Raw genomic sequence first — 9,261 nt, forward strand, 5'->3', positions numbered from 1 at the left:
ACTGTGGGTAGCCAGTGCTGGAAAAAAAATTGCATTTTGTTTCAGCATTTCATTCAAATTGATCATGTCAGTAAATTTGATTTATTTGCACCTGTTCATATAAAGAAAATAAAAGTAAGCAAAACTAAGAAGGAGAGAATAAGTGAGATCTTCTGAAACAGATTAGGGCACGGCCATGCAGCTAGGGCTGTGCACTAAAACATGGGAGCATACAGTTCAGGTAAGATACAGACAGTACCCGCCTTATACCACCATATTTCTGCCCAAAGAATAAATGCAATTTATATGATGATTCTTCCAAAGATCCTAATTCTGCTTTGTAGCCACCTGTCTACTTTATTTGGGAGCATCTAAAGAGACACTTCTAAAGAGAAAATAGCACAGTAAATGAAGACAAATCACATAGGCCGCCAACATAAAGATGATGCCAAGGCAGATCAGACACTAATAAACCTTAACAAGAATACAGAGCAAACAATACACAAGCCAAAGGTCTTATTCTCCTAAAGGGCATGCAGTATGTACTGGAAATAAAACTACAAGATATGCTTATGAATGCAATGAAATCATATATACCTCAGCCATATACAGGGGGTAAGAAAGGCAATCAGTAACATTATGAACCGTATAAGAATTCTATCAAGCATTACAGCAATGCCTTACACAGCATGACACATGTAGATCAAAATAACAATATAGTACAGGAAACTAACTTTGAATTTTGTATTTCTACTCTTTTGCCTTCACGGATCCCCTTTTTCTGTCCTAGATAGCTCTAAGAGAGAGAAAAGCAGCATTAGAAGTGCATTTACCCACAGCAGGTACGCAAACCATTTCAACTATTGTTGGGCAACTTTGTCCTATATGTTTTACATTCACGGCAGTTTACTAGTAAAAGATACTTTCTAAGGCTTTCTACACGGTGCCATAATTCACAGCATTTTGTTGTTGTTTCATTTGTTCAGAGGAGTGGAAGCCGATATCTTCTACATCACTGCACCCTGGTACATCTCATGTATTCAGTTGACTTCAGTGAGCACATTGTAGCAACTGGACCCCACAACCAGGACAAAAGCAGAAACTGGGCCAATACATTGATTGTATATCACCCATGAATGAAGCCAATAGACAATCATCCACACCACATATTATAAGGAAGAGGATCCAACTCATAAATATACAAGCGAATTTAAATAAGTCATCAGTGGCCTCTTCCCCCCCCCCCCCCCCCCCCCACAGACACACTTAATGGATTTGATGCCAGTGAACCCCAGAATTTGTACCTTTTACATTCTAACCAAAATACATAAGGAAGGGAACCCTAGGACAACACATCATCTTTGGCATTGGAAGATTAACAAAGGGCATATCCGGCTGGGTAAAAAAAAACATTCTCAAGCCAATTGTCAGAAAAACGCCCAGTTTCATACAGGACACCACTGATCTTTTAAACAAACTGGCCACCATAGGTCAACTTCCAGAGGGCACCATTCTAGCCACCATGGATGTGGAGTCACTTTATTCCAACATCCCACATGAAGATGGTATTGCAGCCTGCCAATATTTCCTTGAAAAATGTCATATGCTCATAGTGCCAACTCTACAACTACAGATTTATACTAAGACAACTACTACTTATTGGGAGATGCCATATAGCTCCAACTGATGGGAAGTGTTATGGGAAGCAAAATGGCACCTCCTAATGAGCACTTTGACCAAGCCTTTGACTTATTTACGGTATATAGATGACATGCTTATCATATGGACAGCATCAGAAAAGGAACTATTGACATTCCACCAGAGATTTAACCAATGTCATCCCACAATCAGCCTTACCCTTAACCATCTTCACACATCAATTTCCTGGATTTCCATCTACATTAATAATGGCATCATACAAACATCCCTATACCGAAAACCAACAAGCCATCGTGCATATCTTAGGTTGGATAGTTTTCATCCATATCACATTAAAAAAATCAATTGTTTTTAGCCAGGCTCTGAGATACAAACCAAATTTGCTCAAATATTGATGACAGAAAAAAAACCCTTACAGAAAACTTCAGGGCTACCATCCACAGGTTATCGATGATCAAATCCACATAGCAATTCATATAATCAGAGACACGCTCTTGGAATACAAACAAAAGAAAAAAAGTGTTAAGGTCCCCATACACAGGCAGATCCACTCGCTTAGCGATGTGGTCAAGCAAGCGGATCTTCTCCCGATATCCCCCACCTACGGGAGAATCCATGGTAATTCGAATTACGACGAATTATAATGATGGGCATAGGCAAAGTCGATCCGGGGGCCGCATCAACAAGCAGATGCGGTCCCCGATCCGACTACATTTTCTAACCTGCCCGATCGAGATCTGGCCGATTTCAGGCCAAGTATCGGTTGGGCAGGCCCGTCGGTAGTGCCAATTAGCTGCCGAATCAGTCTAAGTGACCGATATCGGCAGCTAGAATCGGCCCGTGTTTGGGGACCTTTAGTATGGGTAGTATGCAAAGCAGAATTAGGATCTTTGGAAGAATCATCATATAAATTGTATTTATTCTTTGCAAAGAAATATGGTGGTATAATGCAGGTACTGTCTGCATCTTACCTGAACAGTAATGCTCCCATTTTATAGTGCACAGCCCTAGTTGAAGTCTTCTACAACCCACAGCTGAACATTATGAGAAAAAAAAGCCAGAGACCTGCAACCCATGCTCCATACAGATACCAGACTAAAGGAGATATTCCCTGAACTACCTCTTATGTCTTCTAGACAACCTTCTAGCCTGAGGAAAATGATTGTTAGACATGCTCTTCTGCAAACACCTAAATCAGGTACATTTCCCTGCAACCAGGGCCGGATTTGATTATGGCGCCCCGAGGCCGTCCCCTTTCTCCTCACCCCCGTTAACTCACATATGGAGCAGAGGGGTAAGAACAAAATAGGGATCATTATTACACATTGTCATTATAACTGAAACACCGTTTTCATAGAGTAAGTGTTTGATGCTGACATCTTGTGGTAAATTGTGAATACTACAGGCTTATGCACTTTGTAAATACAAATAACCCATACTGTATGTTGTTAGAAAGTCCATTCTTGTACTCCTATTTTTTATGTAAAATACTTTTATATTAGATTTTTTTTAAAATTAACTTTTTGATCTAGTAACATTTTTTATTTATTTTTTTAACAGCACCCGAGTGAGACGTGCTCGATGTACCAAGGCTGTAGGTCAAGGGGGGGGCAAGGAAGGTTCATTGTCCAATGGGGGGAATCGAGCCCACATCCCAGAGCAGCAGCTCCATCATGGCAGCCGGACATCCTAACTAGCAGTGACTTGTAATGTAGTGTACAGGAATTGGATGCCACTTACTGATCAGTTTGAAGACACATTATGGATGGAAGTGTGTATCCATCCTACTCTAGACCTGCCTATTTATATCTTATATCTTATATTTATTTATTTGTTTTATATTGGCTGATCCTTGGCCTAGAAGTGGTTTCATTTATCAACCCTGGAGTAAGCACACCAGAGACTGAAGCTTAAAAACAAAAATGTTGCAGCTTACTGACTGATATGAGCAGTGTCTTTATAGATTAGATATAACTTTACTTGATACTTCACTATACTTTTATGTTAAAACTGTTTAAACCTCAATAAAAATAATAGAAAGACCAAATACTGTGTAGTACAAATTCCCTTTAGATTATTCCCTAATTCCCTACAAAGTTCTTCACTTCCATCAGCAACAACAAAATAAATTTGCAGGCCAGTTCCTTTCTTCACACTAGGGGGGAGATTTACTAATCCACGAACGCTCCGAGCGTTCGTTTGAACACTCCGTGCGTGTTTTCTGCGACTTTTTTGTCGCTTGCGCAACTTTTTCATACCTTTTTCGTACTTTGCGATAAAATTTGTGCACCAAAATCGTATTGTCGCGCCGAGTACGAAAGTATCGGATTCATTCAAGCTTCGGTATCGTGATTTTCCTTGGGCCGGGTTGGAGCTGCAGAGTGCCATTGAGTCCTATGGGAGACTTTCCTTGGGCCAGGTTGGAGCTGCAGAGTGCCATTGAGCCCTATGGGAGACTTTCCTTGGGCCAGGTTGGAGCTGCAGAGTGCCATTGAGCCCTATGGGAGACTTTCCTTGGGCCGGGTTGGAGCTGCAGAGTGCCATTGAGCCCTATGGGAGACTTTCCTTGGGCCGGGTTGGAGCTGCAGAGTGCCATTGAGCCCTATGGGAGACTTTCCTTGGGCCGGGTTGGAGCTGCAGAGTGCCATTGAGCCCTATGAGAGACTTTCCTTGGGCCGGGTTGGAGCTGCAGAGTGCCATTGAGCCCTATGGGAGACTTTCCTTGGGCCGGGTTGGAGCTGCAGAGTGCCATTGAGTCCTATGGGAGGCTTCCAAAATCATGCACAGAAGGATCAAAGTTGGAAAGGTTTTCCTGCTGTTTACAATCGCTCGGTACAAAAATTTCGGATGGCCAATACGTGACTAAAACAATTTTTTCGTAAGCATTTTTGTGATATTTGCAATCTTCAGAAATTATCGTATCCAATCCAAATTTTTCCAATTCGGGATTCTAACTTGTGATTTCATGAATGAAGCCCCAGGTGTCAGCCCCTGCCATTGCCACAGCTTCCCCACTCAGTGTGTTGGGAGGGATAGGGGAGTACATAAGTTGGCAAACTTTCCATTTAAGTTAACTTTTAGTATGTTACAAAATTTCCTGTTTTAAGCAACTTTTCAATTGGTCTTCATTATTTATTTGTTATAGTTTTAATTATTTGCCTTCTTCCAACTCTTAGCAGTTTTTAAATGGGGTCACTGACCCCAGCAGTGGAAAAGCTATTTCTCTGTGAGGCTACAGTTTTATTGTTATTGTTACTTTTTGTAACTTTTCTATTCAGACCCTCTTCATACACCAGTCTTTCATCCAAACCATTTCTTGGTTGCTAAGGTAACTTGGACCCTAGCAACCACACAGCTTTTGATACTCCAAACTGAAGAGCTCCTGAACTGAAATTGAAAACAACAACTTTAAGGTATACTTGCTACTGAGCTAAGTAAGAAAGATCTAGAATACTTGTAGCAGAACATTTTCCGATTGGAACATTACCTTAGTACTACCACAGAGATCACTACATGGAGCAAATGTTAGTATTGTAATTAATAAGGTTGGCACCTTTTCTTTAGAAAATACCAGTGGTGACATAGGGGGGGATGGTAGAACATATGGGAGCAGGGTTTGGGGTGTTACTGCATTGGAACTGCATATGTGGGCTTTGTATATAGGCTTAGAGCAGGAATCCCCAACCTTTTATACCCGTAAGCCACATTCAAATGGAAAACATTTTGGGGAGCAACACAAGCATGGAAAAAGTTCCTGAGGGTGCAAATGAGAGCTATAATTGGCTATTTGGTAGCCCCTATGTGGACTGGTCACATACAGAAGGCGCTGTTTGGCTTCACACTGGGTTTTATTCAATCAACACTTGCCTCCAAGCCAGAAATTAAAAAATAAGCACCTACTTTGAGGCCACTGGGAGCAACATCCAAGGGGTTGGGGAGCAACATGTTGCCCCTGAACCACTGGTTGGGGATCACTGAGAGGCTGCAGCAAGTTGGACAGGGCAGATTTAACTATAAGGGAAAGGAGGCATGTCACTAGGGCATCTAATTTCTAAGGGTAAAGACACATGGAGCTACTAGTAGCAGCTACTTGTCACAGCTACTGAAAGAGACAATGGTGACCATTTACTGATAATTGTCTCTACTGTGTTTTAGCAGAGGCAATTCTCAGTATTGTCTATAGCAGGGTATCTTCTGGCATTTAGTAGCTGCTACTAAGTAGCTCTATGTGTCTTTACCCTTAGGGCAGTGGCACATGGGGAGCTTAGTCGCCCGCGATAAATCTTTGCTATTGCGGGTGACTAATCTCCCCGAAATGCCATCCCATCGGCATGAATGTAAATCGCCGGAGGGATGCCACTGCCCTAAACATGCCAACCTTTTTCTTGAATACTATGTTTTTTTCATTGGACACTGCTTATCATGAGAGATTGAAGTCACTAGTACCACTATAGCGCAGGCTGAGCCTCCCTAACCCCCCCCCGCAGGGTCCCCCACCCGACTTCCTCCCCTTAGTGCGTGTAAGTTTGATGCGTTGGGGGGGAACGGTCGGCCGGGGGAGTGCCGGCAAGGGTCGGGCCTGCCGACCCTGGATTGACTTGAAATAGCCTTACATTTTGCTGTGTAATGAGTGATTGGTTGTTTTATACTTACAACCAAGCCCAGACTGGCAATCTGTGGGTTCTGGCAAATGCCAGAGGGGCTGCAGTAATATGCCACAAACAGTCACTATTTCGTGGGCTGGTGGGGGGCTGTTTGGGCCTCTGTGTACTTGAATTGCCGGGGCCTATATTTTGCAATCCAGCTTGCGCCTGCTTACAACCCATTTGCTTGCTTACTGCCAATCACCAACATCAGTGGAAAAGAACCTGAAAGAAGCTTGGTACTGAGAGCTCTACTGTAGCTCCCAGCAAGCAGCATGCATGGAATGTGTTTATCTGAGGGGAGCCCAGAGGATTACTATGCTAAGCAGCCATGGGCTTAATGAAGATAATTCCAGCATAATTAGCAGGCTATGTGCTAGGGCACATGTACTATATAGGGAGGTTGCTCTCCTCTGCGGAACCCCTGCAGTTGTCAGGCAACCACTAAGAAAGACTTTGCAGGTTCTATTAAACTTAATAAGCAGACTGGCTGCAAGTAGCTGTAACTCAGCCCAGAACCAGGATTTGATGTCAGGAGCAGGCCCGGACTGGCAATCTGTACATTCTGGCAAATGCCAGTGGGGCTGCTGTAAGATGCCAGAGAGAGTCACTTTTTTTGGGCCTTTGTGGGCTTCTGTGAGCTTGAAATGAAGCTTGAATTTCAGTTTGGTCCTGGTCAGGAGGTACTGTCTAATTTCTAACTTCTTCATAACTTCTAGGGGTAATTCATATTGGGTAACCAAATGGGTGGATGCAGGCTGTCCCCAAGATGCAACCCTTCTATTGGGCATGTTATTTATATTCATAGTGTGAAATGTACAGCCTAGCAGGTCCATGGAGCAGAAGCCAAACAGCCTGTATGTCCCCAACAATTTCTGGGAATCAGTGCCACAACTACTAATTGCCCCATCAATGGCAACTGGTCATTTTATTGTTTTGAATATTATTAAATATACCTCAAGGCATGGCAAGGACTGTTGTTTTAAAACAAATATGCAAACACAATGTTCTGTCCTCCAAAGCTATGACTGGACGTTTCAGTCACTATTACACTATACTACTAAGGGGAAGCTAACAGTACGTGACCCAGACAGAGAACGTATTTATCCTAGTTGGACAGGCAAATAATTTCAACCCCATAAATAAATACATGAACTAAAAAAGTCTAATTCTTTGTTACATTTATCTTCAAATTCCAAAGGTTTGTATGCCAGATAATTACATAAAAAAATGAGAGTCCACCTCGCCCGAATACATATTTATGCAACAATAAGGGAATGTGTGGACTCCATAGCCATGTCCATTCTAGTCACAAATTCTTTTTTGCTCATCAGCACATAGAAGTCCGTGTTTACACGTGTGCTAAACTGCATTTGTAGTCATTGCATATCTGTGTGTCTATGTATTTTTACCTTCATTGTGTACCTACATAAGGCTGTATTTATGCTTATGTCTGTGCACTGAGCATGTCTGGACTGGGATTCAAAATAGGCCCTGGCCCAGAGTACACAGAGGCCCAAACAGCCCCACCAGCCCAATAAATAGTGACTGTCTATGGCTTCTTACAGCAGCCCCTCTGGTATTTGCAGGAGCCCACAGATTGCCAGTCCGGGCCTGCTATGAACTGCAGTCAGCTAACCAGTTAGTCAGCTGCAGTCAGAGGAAACAGACCCTGCAACTGCTGGGGGGCCTGGTACTGAGGTTTGTGTGTAGTTGTATGAATGTATAACGTGAGTCACACTAGAGCTGTATCCAGGGCTGTGAGTCCGTGAAAGGGAGTAGGCCATGCTATCTATATGTGATATTTGCTAACATTTAACAGTTTATGATTGTTACCCAGTTAATGATTCTCTTTCTCAACTGATACCTGGCCTTTGTTTGCCAGTCCTTATTCGCTATTCAACCCAAGGCCTTTGTATGCAGACTTTTTTATCTGCACGAAATGTCTTCAAGATGAAAAGCTGTAGAAGCCTAGTAATGCTGACTCTGCCCATTAATCTCCTTGCCTTTAGGGGAGTAACAATAGAAATAACCAACCTATAAATTGGTGGAGTAAAGTAGGGCCTCACGGGATCCTGAGTAATGTGCAAAAATGTCTTTGGACATCTCATTCACGATCCTCACCTAACATATGGATATTGTGGAGGCAATCATTTGGGGTCAGTCAATATGACTGGTGAGGGCAGCTGAAGTCTCCCCGTGTATGGGCCTCCTGCAGCTATTCTGTGTCTTTCAGAGAAAGAAATGAAACAGCAAAGAGCCATTAAAACCAGTTTTATTATTTAAGAAAACACTTTAAATAAGATTATTTGTTAAAATGGTATTAAATTCTGTCTGTAACATTCATTGTTTCACATCTACAGGAAGCTCAGTTTAAAAAAAAAATTAAATTACAATTTATAAGTAGAAAAATATACTCTAAGACTGATTTGGCAGCAGCGGTGTTAAAGCAGATTTCATTCTGAACATTATAACAACATCTTATCTAAAAACAAGAATAGATATTTTATTCAAGGATATTGACACCCATCAGGATTTAGGCACTTAGCCCTGTTAGTGTGCGGCACTGCTCAGTAGGGTTGCCATTTTTACATAAAATTGCAGTTGTGGCATAAATGGCACAGGGTGTTGACATAAAGGAGGTGAGTGAAGGACAGAATTATTAGGGACTGGGTTGGAGCGAGGGCATAACTGGGAAGGCCAAGGTTATAAATGGGCAGGCCAAAATTGTAACTTTGGAGGTGCCTATTTTTACTGGCAAGTAAAATGTAAATAACTGCCCTGGCAGCATTTTGTTGACTAGGCCAGTCCCGCTAGGTGGCAGCTCAATCAATCAGCCAGTTGGGATGTACAGGGGTTCATATATTTCCATTTCTCATGTTCAGAACAAGCAGCTGATAGCAACAGCATAATGAAAAGAGTGTGAGATGTTTTATCTAAAAGTAGCCTAATATGCCATCTCTTCTTCACATACACAAGG

Source organism: Xenopus tropicalis, chromosome 2 (genome assembly GCF_000004195.4).
Source record: "Xenopus tropicalis strain Nigerian chromosome 2, UCB_Xtro_10.0, whole genome shotgun sequence".
Taxonomy (NCBI): Eukaryota; Metazoa; Chordata; class Amphibia; order Anura; family Pipidae; genus Xenopus; species Xenopus tropicalis.